Source organism: Lissotriton vulgaris, chromosome 4_2, assembly GCF_964263255.1.
Source record: "Lissotriton vulgaris chromosome 4_2, aLisVul1.2, whole genome shotgun sequence".
In the NCBI taxonomy this organism is placed as follows: domain Eukaryota; kingdom Metazoa; phylum Chordata; class Amphibia; order Caudata; family Salamandridae; genus Lissotriton; species Lissotriton vulgaris.
Window position 1 is genome coordinate 5,573,762 of NC_141692.1, and position 21,723 is coordinate 5,595,484.

Consider the following 21,723-nt stretch of genomic DNA (forward strand, 5'->3'; position numbering starts at 1 on the left):
ATAGGCAGGGATTGTCTGTTACAGATTATAAGGGCTGGATAGTAGAGAGTTGGGAAGGGGGTCTGGGGAGTCTGAAATATCAGGTGTTCTGTTAGTGCCCATTATTACTGGAATGGGGGAGAAAGGGGTGGCAATTGTACTCTGCAGTGTGGGGAGGTAAGAGTCACTGAGAGTCACAGCTTCCTGAGAAGATAGGGGCAGTGAGAATGATGGGGCCTATGAGCCAGCCGGGCCAGTGGAGTAGAAGGCCATACATTTTGTACTCACATCTTGCGTTCACATATCTTTGAGCCTACCCTTTTATACCCTTCTTTCACAGCCCCTCTTTTCTGTCTCAGATTCTCTTGCTACCAACCCATTTTCACTTACACGCACTCTTACTTCGTCCTCTATCAATGACACACTCTTTTCATACACACATTCACACATTCCATTCACTCTTTCAAGCCCTTTCCCTCACAAACCCCACTTACCTGCCTTTCTCACACACTCAGTCTCCTAAATACAGCCTTCTCCTGCTCAGATCATTCTGGGTTTCACACAAGCACTTTCAGGGCCTCACTTATGAGAAGTGTTGCATTGCTGCAACACTTCTCAGTGTGCCCTCATGAAAAGGGTCATGCATTGGGTGTTGCAGTGGGCATTCCGCCGTAACACTCATTAATTTTAATGCTGCCTCATATTTACATGGGTGACGTAAATATGGGGTAGCGCCAACATAAGGACCAGGGAAAACCCTGGGTCATATTGATAAAAGAATGGTGGAGCATGACCCTAATCCAAAATAGATAACACTGTGCTCAGACATTCTGAAAATGCTGTGATGAACTGTGTTTACAACAATACGGGGCAACCCTGCGTTTTCCCTAGTGCTGGCGCTGGACTCAGCTGCACATCGCCAACGCAGGCACCCTCGCGCCCTAGTGCAAGGGTGCCTGCATTGAGCGAATTGTTATTTACCTGCAAGAGGGTGTTACTTCCTGCACGTACACAATCCAGAATGGCGAGTTGTAACTTGCATGTGTGCTGCTTTGTGCAGCACACATAGAAGCTGCAACTTGTCATTTTTTAAAATTATTATCATTATTATTAATGAGTTTTATATCGCGCCTGGTTACCCTTGGGCATCCCCGCGCTCTTCCAGATAGACGCACCATAGCCAGAGACAAAAGAGTTAGGCAGGGAACAGATGGGTCTTTAAAAGTTTGAGAAATCGTAAGGTACTCGATTCAGAGCGCAGGTATAACGGAAGGGAGTTCCACAATGTTGCCACATTTATGGAAAATCTTCTGCCGCCAATCCTGGCCTTCCTTACTCTCGCAACTTGCAGCAGATGTAGGTGATCTGAGCGCAAGGCACGGGGGCTTTGTAGGATTGGACCATCTCCCGTAGGATAGGTGGCCCTTTCCCCTGCAAGATTTTGTGGGCCATACAGAGTGCTTTAAAATTCACCCTCTCTCTAACGGGGAGCCAATGAAGCGCCTTGAGCGCAGGGCGAGCTGATTGGCGTCTGGGAAGGTCTGTCAAGAGCCTAGCAGCGGCATTTTGTACTTGCTGCAGTTTATTTAGGGTTGTTTCTGGAGCCCCCAGAAACAGCGCATTGCTGAAATCCAGCCGGGAGATAATGAGTCCCTGGATTAGTAGCCTCCTAGAGGCCATCGGAAGTGGAGGTAAGATCTTCCAGGCAGACCGGAGCAGACCGAAACACACGCCTGCGGTCTTTTTAGCGTGTGTCTTAAAAGAAAGGTCCTGCTCCAGCCACACCCCCAAGCTCTTAATCTCCTGTTTGGGGGTGGGTGCCGCTCCCAGACAGCTGGGCCAGCTGCTCGGGGATAGGGAGGGAGGGGAGTTCCCCAGCATCATCAGTTCAGTTATTGAACCGTTAAGTTTAAGTGCTGAGCTGCACATCCAGGTAAAGATCTTGGATAAACATGTGTGCAGCCGGTCGGGTTGGTTTGCCGACTGGGGGAGCCCTACCACCAACTGGGTATCATCAGTGTAGGAAGGGGAGGCTCTAGTTGGCGCAGTGTAACACTAGCGACAAGCAGGGACTCTCTCTTCCTCGTCAGGGCTGAGGGTTACCTTCCAGACAACCTCTGCTTACCCTCTAGGTAGTGTGGCTTAAGCAGTCTTAGGCTAATCTTTGGGGCACATAGGGTTAAACACTTGCAATATTACACCCTCACAACCAACCCACCACACAATGAGACCAAACTGTATTCTGTAAAAATATATATCTTTATATAAACTTCAAGCAGGCTGGTGAATACAGTTATCAGACTTTCAAATAGCGGTTCCAAGTTACTTAGTTCAAGTTGCCACAGTTCTTTCTAGCAATAAGCGTTCTTTAGGGCCTTCTGGCCGGTTCAACAAAGTTCTTGTGGAGCGGACGGCTTCCAGGGGAGCTGTCCCACGTCGCGTTGCCTTCCCCGGGTCGCGGTTCGTTGCGGCTGTCAGCCGAGCAGGTCACGGGTCATCCGGGGCAGCGGTGCTCTGTGGCGGCAGGGTCCTTTCCTCGTCGTCCGCTCCGACCCTGGAGGCGGCGGCTGTTGTGGTGGCGGCCAGTGGCAGTACGGTCCCCAAGTGCAGGACGTACCCAGCCAAGGGCCGGTTGCAGCTGTGCGCTCACAGCTGAGCTGTCGGGCAGGATACCGACCAGAGGGGGGTTCTCACAGGGCGGCTGTCCGTCTTTGCAGGTGGGCTGACGGCTCGAAGCACAGTCAGCTCGGGAGCTTGGACTGGACGGGTCCTCCTTCGCTTTGCTCTCGGTTCCCGGTGCAGATGCGGTCACGGTGTTCAGGCCAGCGGCGGCTGGACCTCACTTTGCTCTCGCTGTTGCCTTGGGTCCCGGTCACGGTGTTCGGGAGGATATCGATACCTTGGATTACGGGGAGCGTGGCAGGCTTGCCCAGCGCTCCCAGACCCCTCTGTCAGTACTGCAGCGATAAGCAGCACACACAGTCGCTTTCTTCAGGGTGTAGCGCCCACTGGTCCTGGGGCGCTGGTCAGGGGGCAAGTTCAGCAGCAAGCCCTTGGAGATCGTTTCAGCAGAGTTTGGCACAAAGTCTTGTCAAGTAAAAGTCTTCTCGCAGTCTTTCCTTTTTCCTCTCCTTCGGCAGCAAGGCACCAGACACAGGCAAGAGACAGCACTCTTCCTTGTCCTTCACGGTCCTTCTCGTCGGGCAGAGTTCCTTCTGTAGCCCAAACAGGATCTAATTTTCAAGGAGCAGGGCTCCTTCTCTTATACTGCATTTCTTTTGTTCTCGCAGGCCAGGGGGGCCTTTGCATAGCCACTTTCAGTCCTTGAGTACCCTGGTGGGTGTACTCCGGCTTCTGCTTTCAGTGTGAGGGGCAGGCGCATCAGACGCCCCACAGGAGGTGGAGCCAGCATTGTGTGGACAGGGGCAGCCAGAGTACCTTGTTGATGGGGCTTCGCCCTTCCTGGGCCAGGTGTCGGCTGAGTCATCAGTCGCTCCCCAGGAGGGTGGAGCCAGCATTGTGGTGGCAGAGCACAGCACGATCCAGAGTCAAGAGCCACTCCTACCTCCCACTAAGGTGTAATCTGCGCATTCACCACCTGTCATCCCCCAGTCCTGTCACTCACACATCCCAGACAGTCAGATACACATACCAGCAGAGGCGGGCTGAAATGGTTAGGCAAGCAAATGCTAACTTTCTAAAAGTAGCGTATGCAAACACAGGATACTAAAATAAACTTGACTACAAGAAATATTTTATCATCCTGAGTTCAGGCATACTAAACACGACTCGCTACCATGCTCCTTGAGCCTGCTGGGATTATAGGGTGTAATAATTCCAGCAGCTCAGTCTGGCCTAATGAAAGCAGGTAGCCTTCAATAGTGAAATACGATTTTGGTTGTAAGTCACTACTAGGACATGCCACACACATCAGGGCCTGTCCTACCTTACATCTACAATGCACCCTACCCGCAGGCCTACCATAGGGGTGACTAATATGTAGTCAAGGGAAGGTTCAGGGGCTGGCAAGTGGGTGCACTTGCCCAGCTAGCGTGACAGTACGAGACCGCACACGGGTTCTGCGGTCGCAGTCCCCAGACACATCTTTACGGCTGCTTCGGTGGGTGGCGCAACCAGCGCTGCAGGCCCACTAGCAGTATTGGCATCTACAAGCCCCGGCACTCCTAGTGCACTTTACTAGGGACTAACAGTAAATCCAATGAACCAATCATGGATACCAATCGCATGTACAATTTACAGTAGGGAGAGCATATGCACTTTAGCACTGGTCAGCAGTGGTAAAGTGCCCAGAGTCATTAAACCAAACAAAATAGGTCAGAGAGAGTATTGGAGGAAGGCAAAAAGTTTAGGGATGACCCTGCCAAGAGGCCCAGGTCCAACACAACCCCCTTCCAGCCAAAACGCAGGGTAGACCAATCACCACTGTGATGGGCTTCCCTGCTTAGGGCGATAGAACATGGACCTGGTCCGCAACAGCAGGGGCACATTCCAGTTCTTCGCCAGTCAGAACCTATTTTGAATCCTCTGTACATACTCTCAGGGTCCACCCAGCTACTCCATGGGGCACCCTTCTCTTCCTCTGTGGACACCACCTGTGCAGCCTCTAACCTTAACTTGCTCACAGGTGTGTCCCAACAGACAGTCATCAAATCACAGTGGCCACTGACAGTAGTCAGGGCTGAGACCCAGGCCTCATGCCTCTCAGGGCTCCCAAACCTCGGTGGCCTCAGAGAGCGGGGGGCAGTAGCCCCAGGTGCTTGGCACCCTTTGTCCACTCTCCCTCCTGTCAGGTCAGGTATGTCATCCTGGCACTGACCCACCAGCTCCAGGCCTGTACCTGGCAGCTGAACCAAAAACTGGGGTGGGCTCTCCCACACCCGGTCCTCCTCCTTGGGGCTCTGTACCCTCCCACCTGGAGTGGTACCCCCTCCCAGAATTGTCAGGGCACCTGTGGCAGGTGATCTGCACAATTCGCCCACCAGTTCAGGGGTGCTATCCTGCAACTGGGGCACCAGGTCAGGGGGGACACCCTGCACCTGGCCCTTAAACCTAGGGTCTAGACCCTCTAGTTGAACCGGGGTCAGAGGCGAGGACTTCCTCCCTCTGCACCCCCTTCCAGAGTACTGCCCACTCCCAACTGGAGTGGTAACCCTAGAAGTGAAACGGGCCAGGACACTGATTACAGTGGTCCTGCCCTCCAGGTCAGACAACACCTGAACCTGGCTCTCCAACTCAGGGACCCAACCCTGCAGTTGAACTCTTGCCTGGCGCACCAGGACTTCCCGGGGAGCACGCATGCCCCCCCCCGAGGGTGGCACATTGCTCATGTGCCGTGCGACAGTCTGCCTGGCGCAGATCTCCCAACCCCTGTCCATCTGACAGTGCGGGAAGATCCCCCAGGACAGAAGTGGTGTCCCCATGGTCATTCACTGGGGACGCAGCCCTGCTGGCTGGCCCCTGACCCACTGGTTCTTCCACTGGGGACTCCTTCCCCCTCTCGCCCCTCCTTCTGGACTTCTGCACTCTCCCAACTGGAGTGGTACCGCCAGACACCAGAACTACTGGAGCTCTGTTTACAGAGCCTCCACGTTCTCTAGCCACTGGGGAATCCCCCTCAGCGGGTGACTCATCCGGACAGCCTAGGCTCCCCACCTGGTGTTCCCTTAAAGAACCATCCAGGCTCTGAGACTGAGGTTGGGCACTACCGGGACAAAACTCATTCTCACTCCTTCCCCTCAAGGACAGGACGTGAGGCCCCACACCCCTCTCACTACCACAGGACCTAGCTGGGCTACTCTGCACCACTTCCACCACTCTGGGCTGGAAGATACCTGAGCTACTCCCCACAGGATCACACCCCAATGCCTCTCCAGACCCACTGGAATCCACCACAAGGTCTGCCTCCAATGTGAGCTCCCTGGGGTCAGAGAACTCACTCTCAAACAGGTGTTGGCATAGCTCTGGAAAACTGGGACTTAAAGTATGCTCTCCCACAATTGGTTTACACAGCCCCCTAGCAGGGTTAACCAAACTATCCTTCACCTCACCATCCAGCGCCTCACACACATACTGCACACCATCCTTCTGAGACTGGCCAGACAGTAGCGGACTGTCTCTGTCACACAACCCACACTCTTCTGGGCGGTCCTTACACTCACCCACCAGGACCTCAACCATGGGGGAATCCCTCCCACCACTAGGACCATGAACTCCTACGCCAGTCACCCTATTCCCTTCGGGGTCGCTGCGCACTACTGGAGCTACCTCATGCCCTTGAACCTCCTGGCGTAAGTTAACCCCCTCCAAGTCAGGTGCCATATCTCTAGGTGCGCGCACTATGCTGTCAGCACTAGATACCTTAATGTTGCTGCCACCATCTGAGCTGGACTCCACCTCCAACTCAGAAAAGCTCAATCTCTGAGCTACACATATTTCTTGTTGCTGGGCTGAAGCCCTCCTGGCCTCAAGCCCCTCGAGCTCCATGTCAAGTTTCCTCATTCTTAAGTCATGCGCAAGCTCCATTTTCATTTCTTCCAGGGCCAACTTCTTGGTTTCAAGTTCCAGTTGGATTTTTAATTCTGCCAGCTTCATTTCATGTTCTCGGGTGGCCTGTCTGTCCGCCAGCTCCTCTGGCGACAGACCTCGGCCGGAAACACTGCTACCCAATGGGGAGGTTGCACCCCTCCACTCTGGAGTCAGGGGTCCCTCCAGCTGCTGTTCTGCCTCCTCAAATTCAAAATCCTTTCCAGGGGCATTCCTTGCCTTGACCCAGGCCCTCAGCGCCTTTTGGAACTGCTCCCTTCTGGAGAGTCCGGTCATGGAAATGTTCAAATTTTTGCAGAAGCTCTTGAGCTGTTTCCCGGTATAGTTTTCTAGTTTCTCCCAATCACAGTCAATAGAAGAAATGGATGGTGCCTTTTCCATTTTCACTGACACAGGCATGACTTCAAAAACACATAAATCAAAAAAGGTCTGTGGCTAAGTAACTGGACTGTAATCACTGTGCAATGGTCAGAAGTTAAGGTATAGATACTGCAAGTGTAAATTCGAAAATCCTCACCGCTGCGTCCAATGTAGGAAGGGGGAGGCTCTAGTTGGCGCAGTGTAACACTAGCGACAAGCAGGGACTCTCTCTTCCTCGTCAGGGCTGAGGGTTACCTTCCAGACAACCTCTGCTTACCCTCTAGGTAGTGTGGCTTAAGCAGTCTTAGGCTAATCTTTGGGGCACATAGGGTTAAACACTTGCAATATTACACCCTCACAACCAACCCACCACACAATGAGACCAAACTGTATTCTGTAAAAATATATATCTTTATATAAACTTCAAGCAGGCTGGTGAATACAGTTATCAGACTTTCAAATAGCGGTTCCAAGTTACTTAGTTCAAGTTGCCACAGTTCTTTCTAGCAATAAGCGTTCTTTAGGGCCTTCTGGCCGGTTCAACAAAGTTCTTGTGGAGCGGGCGGCTTCCAGGGGAGCTGTCCCACGTCGCGTTGCCTTCCCGGGGTCGCGGTTCGTTGCGGCTGTCAGCCGAGCAGGTCACGGGTCATCCGGGGCAGCGGTGCTCTGTGGCGGCAGGGTCCTTTCCTCGTCGTCCGCTCCGACCCTGGAGGCGGCGGCTGTTGTGGTGGCGGCCAGTGGCAGTACGGTCCCCAAGTGCAGGACGTACCCAGCCAAGGGCCGGTTGCAGCTGTGCGCTCACAGCTGAGCTGTCGGGCAGGATACCGACCAGGGGGGGTTCTCACAGGGCGGCTGTCCGTCTTTGCAGGTGGGCTGACGGCTCGAAGCACAGTCAGCTCGGGAGCTTGGACCGGACGGGTCCTCCTTCGCTTTTCTCTCGGTTCCCGGTGCAGATGCGGTCACGGTGTTCAGGCCAGCGGCGGCTGGACCTCACTTTGCTCTCGCTGTTGCCTTGGGTCCCGGTCACGGTGTTCGGGAGGATATCGATACCTTGGATTACGGGGAGCGTGGCAGGCTTGCCCAGCGCTCCCAGACCCCTCTGTCAGTACTGCAGCGATAAGCAGCACACACAGTCGCTTTCTTCAGGGTGTAGCGCCCACTGGTCCTGGGGCGCTGGTCAGGGGGCAAGTTCAGCAGCAAGCCCTTGGAGATCGTTTCAGCAGAGTTTGGCACAAAGTCTTGTCAAGTAAAAGTCTTCTCGCAGTCTTTCCTTTTTCCTCTCCTTCGGCAGCAAGGCACCAGCCACAGGCAAGAGACAGCACTCTTCCTTGTCCTTCACGGTCCTTCTCGTCGGGCAGAGTTCCTTCTGTAGCCCAAACAGGATCTAATTTTCAAGGAGCAGGGCTCCTTCTCTTATACTGCATTTCTTTTGTTCTCGCAGGCCAGGGGGGCCTTTGCATAGCCACTTTCAGTCCTTGAGTACCCTGGTGGGTGTACTCCGGCTTCTGCTTTCAGTGTGAGGGGCAGGCGCATCAGACGCCCCACAGGAGGTGGAGCCAGCATTGTGCGGACAGGGGCAGCCAGAGTACCTTGTTGATGGGGCTTCGCCCTTCCTGGGCCAGGTGTCGGCTGAGTCATCAGTCGCTCCCCAGGAGGGTGGAGCCAGCATTGTGGTGGCAGAGCACAGCAAGATCCAGAGTCAAGAGCCACTCCTACCTTCCACTAAGGTGTAATCTGCGCATTCACCACCTGTCATCCCCCAGTCCTGTCACTCACACATCCCAGACAGTCAGATACACATACCAGCAGAGGCGGGCTGAAATCGTTAGGCAAGCAAATGCTAACTTTCTAAAAGTAGCGTTTGCAAACACAGGATACTAAAATAAACTTGACTACAAGAAATATTTTATCATCCTGAGTTCAGGCATACTAAACACGACTCGCTACCATGCTCCTTGAGCCTGCTGGGATTATAGGGTGTAATAATTCCAGCAGCTCAGTCTGGCCTAATGGAAGCAGGTAGCCTTCAATAGTGAAATACGATTTTGGTTGTAAGTCACTACTAGGACATGCCACACACATCAGGGCCTGTCCTACCTTACATCTACAACGCACCCTGCCCGCAGGCCTACCATAGGGGTGACTAATATGTAGTCAAGGGAAGGTTCAGGGGCTGGCAAGTGGGTGCACTTGCCCAGCTAGCGTGACAGTACGAGACCGCACGCGGGTTCTGCGGTCGCAGTCCCCAGACACATCTTTACGGCTGCTTCGGTGGGTGGCGCAACCAGCGCTGCAGGCCCACTAGCAGTATTGGCATCTACAAGCCCCGGCACTCCTAGTGCACTTTACTAGGGAATAACAGTAAATCCAATGAACCAATCATGGATACCAATCGCATGTACAATTTACAGTAGGGAGAGCATATGCACTTTAGCACTGGTCAGCAGTGGGAAAGTGCCCAGAGTCATTAAACCAAACAAAATAGGTCAGAGAGAGTATTGGAGGAAGGCAAAAAGTTTAGGGATGACCCTGCCAAGAGGCCCAGGTCCAACAATCAGCATAGCTGATAATCTTGATACCCAGTGGCAGCACCACACTCTGCAGTGGGGCCATGTAAATGTTAAACAATGTGGGGCTCAACGATGAGCCCTGTGGCACACCGCACTGGAGAGAAACAGATGTTGACTTCTCATGGCCTTCCCAAACCTCAAACATCCGGTCTTTCAAAAAGGACACGAACCATTTCAGGGCCATCCCGGAGACCTCCACCCCTGACAGCCGTTGGAGTAACACCTGGTGGTCTACGGTGTCAAATGCCGCACTGAGGTCCAGGAGGATCACTGCCACTGATCCCCCTGAATCCAAAATGCTCCTGGCATTCTCCACGACTGCCAGCAGGTCCGTATCCATCCCCTGACCGGGTCGGAAACCTGTTTGGGAATCACCCAGAAGGGAATTGGATTCCAAAAAACCCGAAAGGCACCTATTCACAAGTTTCTCTGCAACCTTGCTAAGGCCAGGGAACAGAGAAATGGGCCTAAAATTAGCAAGGTCGGCGGGGTCCAGGCTAGGCTTCTTCAAAAGGGCCTTGACAACCGCTCCCTTCCAACTAGGGGGCACCACACCTTGGGAAAAAGAAAGGTTTATAAGGTCCGTCACTGGGCCGCCGATGGTGGAGGCGACCTGCTTCAGATACTTCATAGGTACAGGGTCTTTCGGAGACCCACTCTTCACGGTCGCCAGGATGCCGAGAGCTTCCTCCACAGTGACTTGGCCGAAGGAGTCCAACTCCACTGACCGCACCCCGGGCTGAGACCCTGGGTTGCCACCAGAGGGTGTCTCCTGAGCTAGCCGAGGAAGAGATGCCAAGATGTTTTCTACTTTGGTTTTGAAGAAGGAGGCAAGTTCTGAACATTTCTCCCGTGGGTTATCGTGAATGACCGGAGGTTCAGGAGTATTCAGGAGTTCTCTGATGACCCTGAAAGATTCTTTCAAGGAGTTGGAAGAGAGACCTATTCTCTCCTTGAAAAACTCAGCTTTCGCTACCCTGATGGCGGATTTATAGGTACCAAGAGCCACCCGATATTCTGTCCGGCTCTTTTCGCTCCAGTCCTTCCTCCAGATCCGCTCCAGCCTCTTACAGCCCTTCCTAAGTGTTCTCAGCTCTGATGTGTACCAGGGAGCTGATCCCACTCTCCTACCCCTAGTGAGTAATCTTTTCTTCGGGAGAATAGCATCAAGCGAGTTGGTCAGCCAGGTGTTTAAGTTCTCATCTGCTACCAATGGGTCGGGCCCGGGGAGGGGCCGGGACATCTCAAAGTGTCTGGCCCAGGTGTCCACAGGGAGCCTAGACCAGGCTCTTTCCACCGTGTATACCCTAGGGGTTGATGCCACTAAGACATCAAACTGCCAACGGGCCGGCACCATGAAATGGTCTGTCCAAGGCAAAGCCAGCGCGGGCAATACTTTGAGGCGATCCGAGTTTGAAAATATAGGATCAAGCAGGTGTCCCTTCCCGTGCGTTGCACCTGAATTAACCAGGCTAATCTCAAACGCTTGGAGACTGCACTGCAGATCTACTCCCAGAGAGTAAGAGGGGTCGTCGAAGTGGATGTTAAAATCACCCAAGGCCACAAAGTTGGCAGTGGAGGAGGCAAGGACCGCGACCGTTTCTAAGAAGGAGTTAGGAAAATTACCCATAGCCCCAGGAGGGCGGTAAATAAGAAGGCCAGCCAGGGACGCAGTAGGCGACAGACGTAGAGAGAACTGACAGCTCTCGCAATCACTTATCCCTCCATCCTGAACCTTACAGATTAACGTATCCCTGTAAAGGATGGCAATTCCTCCTCCCCGCCCCACCGGTCTATCTAGATGGGATATAAGAAAGCCTGGTGGAAGTGCTCTGACCATGTCCGGTCCAGAACAGGAAGAGATCCAAGTCTCAGTTAGAAACAACACATCCAGCTTATGGTCTAGAATGAGAGAATTAATTTCTGTCGCATGGCTGGGTAAGGACCGACAGTTCAACAGGGCTAATGATAACACAGAATTTTCTGAGGCCATATCCTGACCCGGATTACAGGCCCCGCAAGGGAGGAACGGTAGTCCAACCTCATGAGCAAACCTACATGTGGATGATTTTGGGGACCGCCAAGGCATAAGTTCGGCCCTCCTATATCTGATACGAGTTGGGGAAAGCTCCTGTGAAACGGACAGGGGGACCAGCCCTGAGCCCGTCTGGGCCCGGACGGGCACAGACGGGCTGAACTCTGTCGTAACATCCGGCATCAATCCGGCGTCCCCGCTGCGCGTAGCCGCTGCGCGTCGACATGGCTACCTATGTACTCTCCTAGCGAGGTAGAAACAGGACTTGATCACGCGCTAAGACCCACTCACCCAAGATGGCCGCCACGAGTCAGGGGCAGAGGACCCGCAAAGAGCGGTGAATTACCAGAATTATGGTGCGAGTGAGATGGCAGAGGTGGGGGTATGCAAGGCCAGGCTGTTAAGAACAGGGGGTAAGTGTCTAAAACAAGATTAAAAATAAAGACAAAAACGGGGATTTTAAAAGCAAGGAGCTGCCAAAAACAAGCGCTGCAGGTATAGCGCTCACGCTGAAAAAATGATTGTTTATGTGCAGGTAAGGACACATTACCGCACATAAACAATCCTTCACTGCATTTTGTGCAACACAGAACACATAGAAACAGCAAAAACATGGAGCAATTATTACTTTCTCCTCGTTTTTCCATGTAGAGAACAGGTTTTCCCTGGTCTTCATTTCGGCACTATCCCATATTTACGTCATCCTTGTAAAAATGGGCAGTAGCAGAATTAAATAGTGTGAAGAGGTGTCTTATTTACAAGGCAGCGATAAGTCACATTAGGGGGCTAAACACTGCCTTGTAAAGAAGGCAAAGCCTCTCTCGCCACAGGGACATTGATAAAAGTGACATTTCTGTGGTGATAGGGGCTTGTAAAATGCCTCCTTGTCTTAACATGGCTCAACGAGGAGAAGTGATGCATTATGCAGCACACTTAGAAACAGCAAAGTGTCTTTTATTTTTTATGTGCAGGAAGGTGTCCCTTCCTGCAAATAAACATTCATTAAAAAAATGTAAGTTCAAGTGGCAAATTCTATGTGTGCCGCTCAATGCAGCACACATAGAAGTCACAATATTTAGCTCGACTTAAAGGCCCTTCTGTTGGATCGTAGAAATGTCTTCAATGCAGTGATACCTTTTTTTATGTAAATCTTTTTATTTAACAGTCTCGACATAAAGGTACACATCTCAGAATCATTTTGGGTTACAGTAGAATCAGGTAATACACAGTATTGCAACATAGATCATTGAAATTCACGGGGATGCGGAGTCATCTTCAGTAGCACCAGGTGGGGGTACACAAATATCTCCCCGATAGGCATTCCAAGGGGCCCACACTTTAGACCATTTATTTATTTATTTATTTAGCGTGTTTATAAAGCGCTAGAATAGACTCCCTAGGGAGTATCTCCGCGCTATATGACTGCCAAGATCTGCAGGAGATCGAATTACATGACTGCACTCTAATTCTAAACTATACGGTTAAGGCCTGGAATTTGCGGGGACAGTCCCTCAACATACACCAGTCTAGATCCTGTTTGCAAGCTACGACTGTGGGCAGATGCGGGGCTCCCCAGAACTGTGCAATATTTCTCGTGGCAATCATGCATCTAAGTGTGACCCATTTTGTTGTGTGGGCATTGAGGTCAGTAGGTTCCCAGATATTTAGGAGGCACCTTTCATAAACATGATTGTGTGAATTTTGCGCAAATATTCTTGAATTTGGTCACAATGCCATAGGATGTGTATGAACGTGCCTAATTGTGTGAACCATCTCCTACAAGAACCATCTGTAGGTTCCCAGATATTTAGGAGGCACCTATCATAAACATGATTGTGTGAATTTTGCGCAAATATTCTTTAATTTGGTCACAATGCCATAGGATGTGTATGAACGTGCCTAATTGTGTGCACCATCTCCTACAAGAACAGTCTGTCAGCCCATCCATGTGTATCAGTTGGGGACCAGTTATATAAGTTCTATGAAGGATCTTTAATTACACCAGTCGAAGTCTTGTTGGGATTGCAACTTTCTTTGGAGAGAAGACCGCTTCCTGCCAGGTTTCATCAACAAATTCTATTCTGTCCTCCGTCCATTAGTCTCGTAGCTTGAGGAGAGGGGTATCAATGTTATTGATAAGCCTCCGATATGTTATGGAGATGGCCCTATCAGGTAGATAGCAATCCAGTAGCCTGTCCTCCGGTGGGGAAATGTCTGGTACATCAGAGTCCTTGGGGATAGCCGCTTGCACCGAGTGTCTGATTTGTAAGTAGCAATAGTATTCGGAATCTGCCAGGGCATATTGAGATTGCAGAGTACCAAAGCGCTTCACCCCCCCACGCACACCAACGGTTTAAGATATGGGAAATCCCTATTAGGTCCCATTTGTCAAATCCTTTTGAATTTCCCATATAACCTAGTTTTTTTGAGTCCCACAAAGATGTGGCCATCGTCAATTTGTTTTGCCAAACAATTGATTTAGTGGCAAAGTGCCAGATTTTAGCTGTATAGGCTGTGGGTCCGGTGAGCGGATATTTATTCGGCGTTAAAGATAGTGCTCTCAAAAAGGACCCTTTGGATAATAGCCATCGGTCCATAAGGAATCCCGGGTTGTCCGGGTGTCCGTACGTACAGTGGTTGATAGCTGTAAGATGTGCGGCCCAGGAGTATTTTGTGGTGTACAACTGTTACCACGGATTTTTTACAACGGATTCCATGACCACGGATGTTTTACAACCCAGGTCATATTACAACGCAATACCATTACATCGTAGGTATAATTATAGGTAAGTTTATTTTTTGGGGGGTTTTTGGGTACAGGGGTATTTTTAGGTTTTAGGGCTGGGTTTGGGTTTTGGGGTACAGGGGTATTTTTAGGTTTTAGGGCTGGGTTTGGGTTTTGGGGTACAGGGGTATTTTTAGGTTTTAGGGCTGGGTTTGGGTTTTGGGGTACATCGGTATTTTTAGGTTTTAGGGCTGGGTTTGGGTTTTGGGGTACAGGGGTATTTTTAGGTTTTAGGGCTGGGTTTGGGTTTTGGGGTACAGGGGTATTTTTAGACTTTAGGGCTGGGTTTGGGTTTTGGGGTACATGGGTATTTTTAGGTTTTAGGGCTCGGTTTGGGTTTTGGGGTACAGGGGTATTTTTAAGTTTTACGGCTGGGTTTGGGTTTTGGGGAACAGGGTTATTTTTAATATATATTTACAATTTAAAAAATTAAAATTAATTGTATTAATATATGTTTTATTTTTTTAATAATAAATAATTTAAATTAATAATACATTAATAATTATTTACTTTAAATATTAATTTTATTTACTTACCTGTAATTATACTTACGATGTAATGGTATTGCGTTGTAATAGTACCTGCGTTGTTGTGAATTGCGTTGTAAAGGGATCCGTTGTAACATGACCTGCGTTGTAATGGATCCGTGGTCATGGTATGCGTTGTAAAAGGACGCGTTGTAACATCATATATCCGTATTTTGTAATGTCAGGCAGCCTTTTTCCCCCTTCATACCAAACAAGTTTTAGTTTTTTCATCGCTGTGCGCGGCCTCCCTCCCAAAAGCAGGTCTCTAAGGAGCCCTTCGATGTCTTTAAAATACGCGTTTGGAACAAGATCAGCTGAGTTCTGAAGTGGATACAGAAAGCGAGGCAAAGACATCATTTTATATATGCAAAAACAACAGGTGATGGACCGAATGTGGATCAATGTCACACACTCACCCCAGTCCAAAGATCTGGGCCCAAATCCATCGTTTTTTTGCACTCCACACCACCCTGGGTTAGACAATGGCGATATGCAAATCAGCTCTGACCCTGTGCCCCATGGGAACAGTCCAGTCCGAACTACAAAAGCCATGTCCTTCCCAGAACGGAATCAAGCATCCGAGGACCGGACCGGTTTCGAGGTAACACCTCTCATCAGCCCGGCTAGCTTGACTCCAGTGGTGTGGAGTGCCTGGGACCCACGTCTGGGCATCCCCAGCGCACTTAGGGCGGAATATGCAAAAACAACAGGTGATGGACCGAATGTGGATCAATGTCACACACTCACCCCAGTCCAAAGATCTGGGCCCAAATCCATCGTTTTTTTGCACTCCACACCACCCTGGGTTAGACAATGGCGATATGCAAATCAGCTCTGACCCTGTGCACCATGGGAACAGTCCAGTCCGAACTACAAAAGCCATGTCCTTCCCAGAACGGAATCAAGCATCCGAGGGCCGGACCGGTTTCGAGGTAACACCTCTCATCAGCCCGGCTAGCTTGACTCCAGTGGTGTGGAGTGCCTGGGACCCACGTCTGGGCATCCCCAGCGCACTTAGGGCGGAATATGCAAAAACAACAGGTGATGGACTGTTAGACCTGTCTGCTTCTGGGAAGACTCTAACCACCATGATTTATTTTTGTCCCCCTTAGCCTCCCAGAGTTTCTATTTTTATTTTTACATGTGTCCATCAGGAGTTTTTAATGCTGTCAGGGGGCTAGGTGTTCCTTGGCGATGACGCCATTTTTCCCTCATCACTTGTGAGGCCTAGTCACCCCCTTGAAACCTTAGGGATCTCCAGAGACCTAAAATGGTGTCCACCAACTGCCATAACGGACACTACTGGAGGACAGGTCCATAGGGTAACATTAGGGAACTTTCTGGAATCAACTAGAGACTTCTGCAGGTCTCAGGCCACCCTATATAAGGCCAGTGACCAGCAGCCATTTTGTGCTGACCCCAGAGTAGAGGAGTGAGGCAGTGGTGAGAGGAGGTGGACACACTGAGAGCAGCTAGTTTGTCACTGAGGCTGACAGTTACTTCAGAAGATTGTTCCCCCTTCAGCCTTTGACCGATCCCTCTCCCAAAGACAACAACTACTGACACAGAAATCGAGCTACTTGAGGAAGCAGTCCCTCCTATCTTGGAGCTACATGAAAAATCCTCTCAGGATATCCTTATCTGAAGATATTCCTGGCTGCCCTATCCGGCGCTGCACTTACCGGTGTTGTGGAGCAGCTGAAGTGTAGGCGAGTGTCTGTGACACCCTGGCGACCTGAGGAGCAAGGGCGCCGTGTGTGGACATCCTTCCTGTGAGGCCAAAGTGAGAAGTGTCTGGAGGGAAGCAGCGGCGCTGCTCCGATCGGCATCGGGACCCCGGGGGCACCGGCCGCGTCAAGTGAGGAGGTAGGCGCTTCCGCGCATGTCCAGCGTGTAAACGCTTCTGTGGAGGCAGGAGGGGCCTAGGTTCGAGCAGGCCCGGAGGAGACAGAGCAGCGTCTGCGTGGCGAACGACGTCCTCCCTGGGAGCCAGCGCGCAGAAGCGGAAGGAGAGTGAGCGCGATCGCGCATGCCCAGCTGAGCAGTGCCGACTGAGGAGAGCCGATCGCGTCGGAGCACCGGTAGCCGTTTCCCCGTCCGGAGGAGGCAGAAGCGCCACAGCGGACGTCACAGCAAGGAGCCTGGGGGCCAGGGAAGCCTTCCTCGACCTTCCTCGACCGCCGATTGCTGCCAGGTTTCAGCGCGAGTGGGGAGAGACCTCGCATCACACCCAGGAGCCTACAAGTAAGCTGGGTAGTGTGGGGACGGGAGGCAGCAGCACCAGGGAAAGGAGACAAGACAGTGGGGCTACAACTGAGACTTAGACTGAACTGCACCAGGAAGCCTAAGTGAAGAAAACGGGCTTGTGTTCAGCCTAATAATAACTACAGTGTCCCAAAAGTAACTGGAGCAAAGAGGAGGAAGCGGAGTAGGGAATTACAGGGTTCCTGGGGGAGAAACCCTTGTAGTTTCTTGGTAAATTGGAGGAGTAGATCTCCTTTTAGCAAATTGAGTCTTTAAAATTAGAGTGAGAGGAACCTGGCTAATATTATTGTGTCTCCCCTTTTAGTCACATTGCGGGTTGGTTATGCAGTGAAGAACTACATCCAGGTCATTCTGTGAGTTGAGCAGTGCTTTAGAGCTGTGGGGTAATGTACCTGCTAATGAGTCTTTAAATATATATTGCACTGTCAGGCTGCATTTTCCTTTCTGTAAAGTTCTAGTGAAGTGTACTGTGTCCTGAATAACTCTAAACCTTAAATGTACCTTTGATTCTTAAATTCTGAACAGGAAAAATATTGAAGTGTGATTTGTATTTCATGTAAAAGGTGTAATTTGATTGTCTTTCATCCCTGACTAAAAAGCATAACAGAAAAACATATTATTTTTATAAAAGGTAACGGTATTTTTCCAAACAGAGGTGTTGTGTCTTTATTTTAGTGGTTCATCACTGTGTTACTGGGGGTAAGGCTTGTAAGTACTTAGCCAACGCCTTGAGTTAGCTGTAGACCACTACTGTGCCAAGCTACCATATGTAGGCTTGGGTAATCTAGGTCCAACATAATTGGTGTTTCAGCGGTGGGATAGCGGATTTGTACTTCCACTTACTTATTAGTAACGCAGTGCCAACCACGAGACCCCACCTGGAGTTTTCTCCCTGCGGCCCTCCTAATTTACATTTTTGGTTTTTCTAAATTGACTTCTGGCGGTGGGTGGAGGTTGACCTCAGGTCACTCTGTGGAATTCTCCTGTGTAGCATTTTATACTTCAAATAGAAATGGAGATAAATGTGGAAGAGCTAGACAATTATACTGTGCCCCAATTGAAGGAATGGTGTCAGCAGCAGGGGGTGTTTTTCAAGAAAGGCGCCAGAAAAGTTGAGCTGCTGACCAGTATTCGGGCATGGGTAGAGGCTCATTCCGGGGAGGAGGTAGATCCTGAAGAGAGTGACAAGGACACTGTCCTGGAGACCGCAACACTGTACCAGGCGGGAGGGGAGAACCTTGTAACAGGTCCTAGAACACCTTCTATAGTGGGCAGTAGTGTGTCAGAGAGGGGCCTGACCGACGCCGAGTTAGAAGACAGGAGGGAGGAGAGGAGGATGAGAATAGAACTAGCCAGGATGGACATGGTGAGGGAGGAAAAGAGGTTGGAGCATGAGCGGACCATCAAAGAGATGGATTTGCAAGCCCTGAATTTACGTACCCCCAAACCAGAGAATGGTGGCAGCGATAACCAAACCAACACCAGAGAACCTAGACCGTACCTACCAAAAGACATTATGGCTTGTTATGTACCCAGTGACGACATTGCTAAATGGCTAGCCGCCTACGAGGTCTCGCTGAGGGCCCATGGGATTCTGGAAGTCCACTGGGGAGGTGGGTTATACAAATACATGCCCCCCACTGGCAGGGATACTTTGTTGGCCCTTGACCAGAGTGAACAGACCTACTATCCGGCTATGAAATCAGCGCTGCTCAAGAAGTTTGGGTTGACCCCTGAGAAATATAGACAAAAGTTCCGGGGCAGCTACAAGCTGGGCACACAAAACTGGGTAGATTTCTTGGACTACTCCAGGAAGGCCCTGGAGGGTTGGGTCAGAGGCAGCGAAGTAGGAGACTATATAGGACTATATGACCTCATACTCAAGGAACACCTAATCGAGAAGTGTCTTCCCGAGCTAAGACAGCATCTGGTGGACAGCAAGCTGACCAGCCCCAGGAAGCTTGCTGAGGAGGCGGACATCTGGGTTAGTACCCGGGTGTCGACTAAGGGGACTGGAGGGAATTCCCAGAAACAAGGACAGGGCGCCCCCCAGAAGAAAGAGGGAGGGGAAACTAAGAGGGAGTTCTCAAAAGGGCCACAAAATACTTCGCAAGGAAGGGGCAGAGGATTCATCCCCAAGAGTAACCCCCCTCGCAACCCTACCCCTGGCCAAAGCCAGCAGCCAAGGGTTGTTCATTGTTTTGAGTGTGGTGGTGTGGGACACTATAAAGGAGATGTGAGATGCCCAAAAAGACCACCCCCTCCCACTGGAGGAAAAACCCCGGGAATCACTAGTGTAGTGCTCGGGGAGGAGATGCCTTTGGTTAATGGAGGGGAGCGGGCGGGTGTCACCTTAGTGTCCCTGGGAGATAAGGAGATGGTTCCCAAGACCCAGCTGCCCTCTAATACTACTAAGTATGAGCAGTGGGTCACCATCAATGGCCGTAGAGGGGAGGCTCTGAGAGACACAGGAGCCAGCATGACTATGGTAAGGAGTCAGCTGGTGTCTCCAGAGCAGGTCATCCCAGATGTACTCCATCCCGCCGTAATGGCTGACGGCAGATTGGGCCACTACCCTGTGGCTGAGGTTCCCTTTGAGTGGGGAGGGATTGCAGGTCCACTTCGAGTTGCCGTAAGCCCTGCCGTGCCTGTTGACTGCCTGTTAGGGAATGATATGGAGCACAATGCTTGGAGGAGGGTGGAGTACCAGACTCACTCTGCGATGCTGGGACCCCCTGACTGGACTTGTGTCAGCACAAGGTCAGCGACTGCCCGAAGGGGAAGTTTGCTTACGCTGGAGCCTGGAACAATGGCCCAGCCGGCTGCCAGAGAGGAGAAGGACAGGAGGCCGGAGGACCCTGCCTCGACATCTCCACCTCGTGAGACAGCTGGACCACCTGCGGAGGTGGATCTGGAGTCCACAGGGGAGAGTGTTGCTTCCCTGGAGAACCTACCCATCCCTACTGAATGGCATGTGGAGGGAGGTCCTTCCCGGGAAGAATTCTGTGAAGCTCAGAAAGAGTGTCCTACTCTCGAGGGGCTGCGGCAACAGGCCAACGCCCAGGCAGCGGGAAACATTGAAGGGAGCTACCGGATTTACTGGGAGGATGGACTCCTCTACAGTGAGCCCAAGGCACCTGGCCATGGTTCAGCCAGAGCCTTGGTGGTCCCTCAATGCTTTAGAGCCTTTCTACTGGAACTGGCTCATGAGATACCATTGGCAGGGCATCTAGGACAGGACAAGACCTTTGCCCGGCTTGTCCCCCACTTCTACTGGCCTCGAATGAAAGTGGCGTCTGATACATATTGTCGGACGTGTGTGTCCTGCCAAGCTAGTGAGAAAACAGGAGTGAAGCTTAAAGCTCCCCTGGAACCACTACCTGTCGTTAGCACCCCCTTTGAGAGGGTGGGCATCGACATTGTAGGGCCATTGGATCCACCAACGTCAGCTGGTCACCGGTTCATACTGGTTTTGGTGGATCATGCCACACGGTACCCAGAGGCCATACCTCTGAGGACCATCACTGCACCTGTGGTGGCAAGGGCCCTGATGGGGATCTTTACCCGAGTGGGTTTCCCCAAGGAGGTTGTGTCCGACAGGGGGACTAACTTCCTTTCAGCGTACATGCGGGCTATGTGGAAGGAGTGCGGAGTTACCTATCGGTTTACCACTCCTTATCACCCACAAACCAATGGTCTTGTGGAAAGGTTTAACAAAACCTTGAAAGGTATGATACGGAGTCTACCTGAGAGCTTGCGGAGGAAATGGGACGTCCTCCTACCCTGTCTCTTGTTTTCCTACAGGGAAGTGCCGCAAAAGGGAGTGGGCTTCAGCCCCTTCGAACTTTTGTACGGGCACCCTGTACGGGGACCTCTCAGCCTGGTGAAAGACGGATGGGAACGGACTCCCAGAAAGCTTCCCCAGGACGTGGTGAGCTACATGCTGGCCTTCCGGAGCCAAATGGCTAAGTTGTGGAAGCAAGCTTCAGACAACTTGGAGGCCAGCCAAGCAGTGATGAAAGAGTGGTATGACCACAACGCTCACCCAGTGGAACTGGAGCCTGGACAGAAGGTGTGGGTGATGGAACCTGGAGAGCTAAATGCCCTACAGGACCGTTGGACAGGCCCCTTTGAGGTGTTGGAGAAGAAGGGGAAGTCCACCTACTTGGTGGATCTTAAGGCCCCGAGGCAGCCCCACAGGGTGCTGCATGCCAATCGCCTCAAGCCACATCATGAGAGGCCCGCGGTTGTCTTGATGATGGTAACCGATGGAGCAGAGGAAGAAGAAAGCGAACCTCTCCCTGATCTTCTCTCGTCCCAAGAAAAGGATGGGTCGGTGGAGGGAGTAATTCTCTCGCCATCCCTAACTCCGGAACAGCAGAGTGATTGCCGCCAGATCCTGGAGCAATTTTCTTCTCTGTTCTCCCTTGTCCCGGGTAGGACCCACCTGTGTACCCATGACGTGGACACAGGAGACAGCCCACCTGTGAAGTCTAAAATCTACCGGCTGTCGGACAAGGTGAAGGCTAGCATCAAGAGTGAAGTCGCCAAGATGCTGGAGCTGGGAGTGATTGAACCTTCTGGAAGCCCTTGGTCTAGCCCGGTGGTTTTGGTACCAAAGGCTGCCCCACCAGGCAC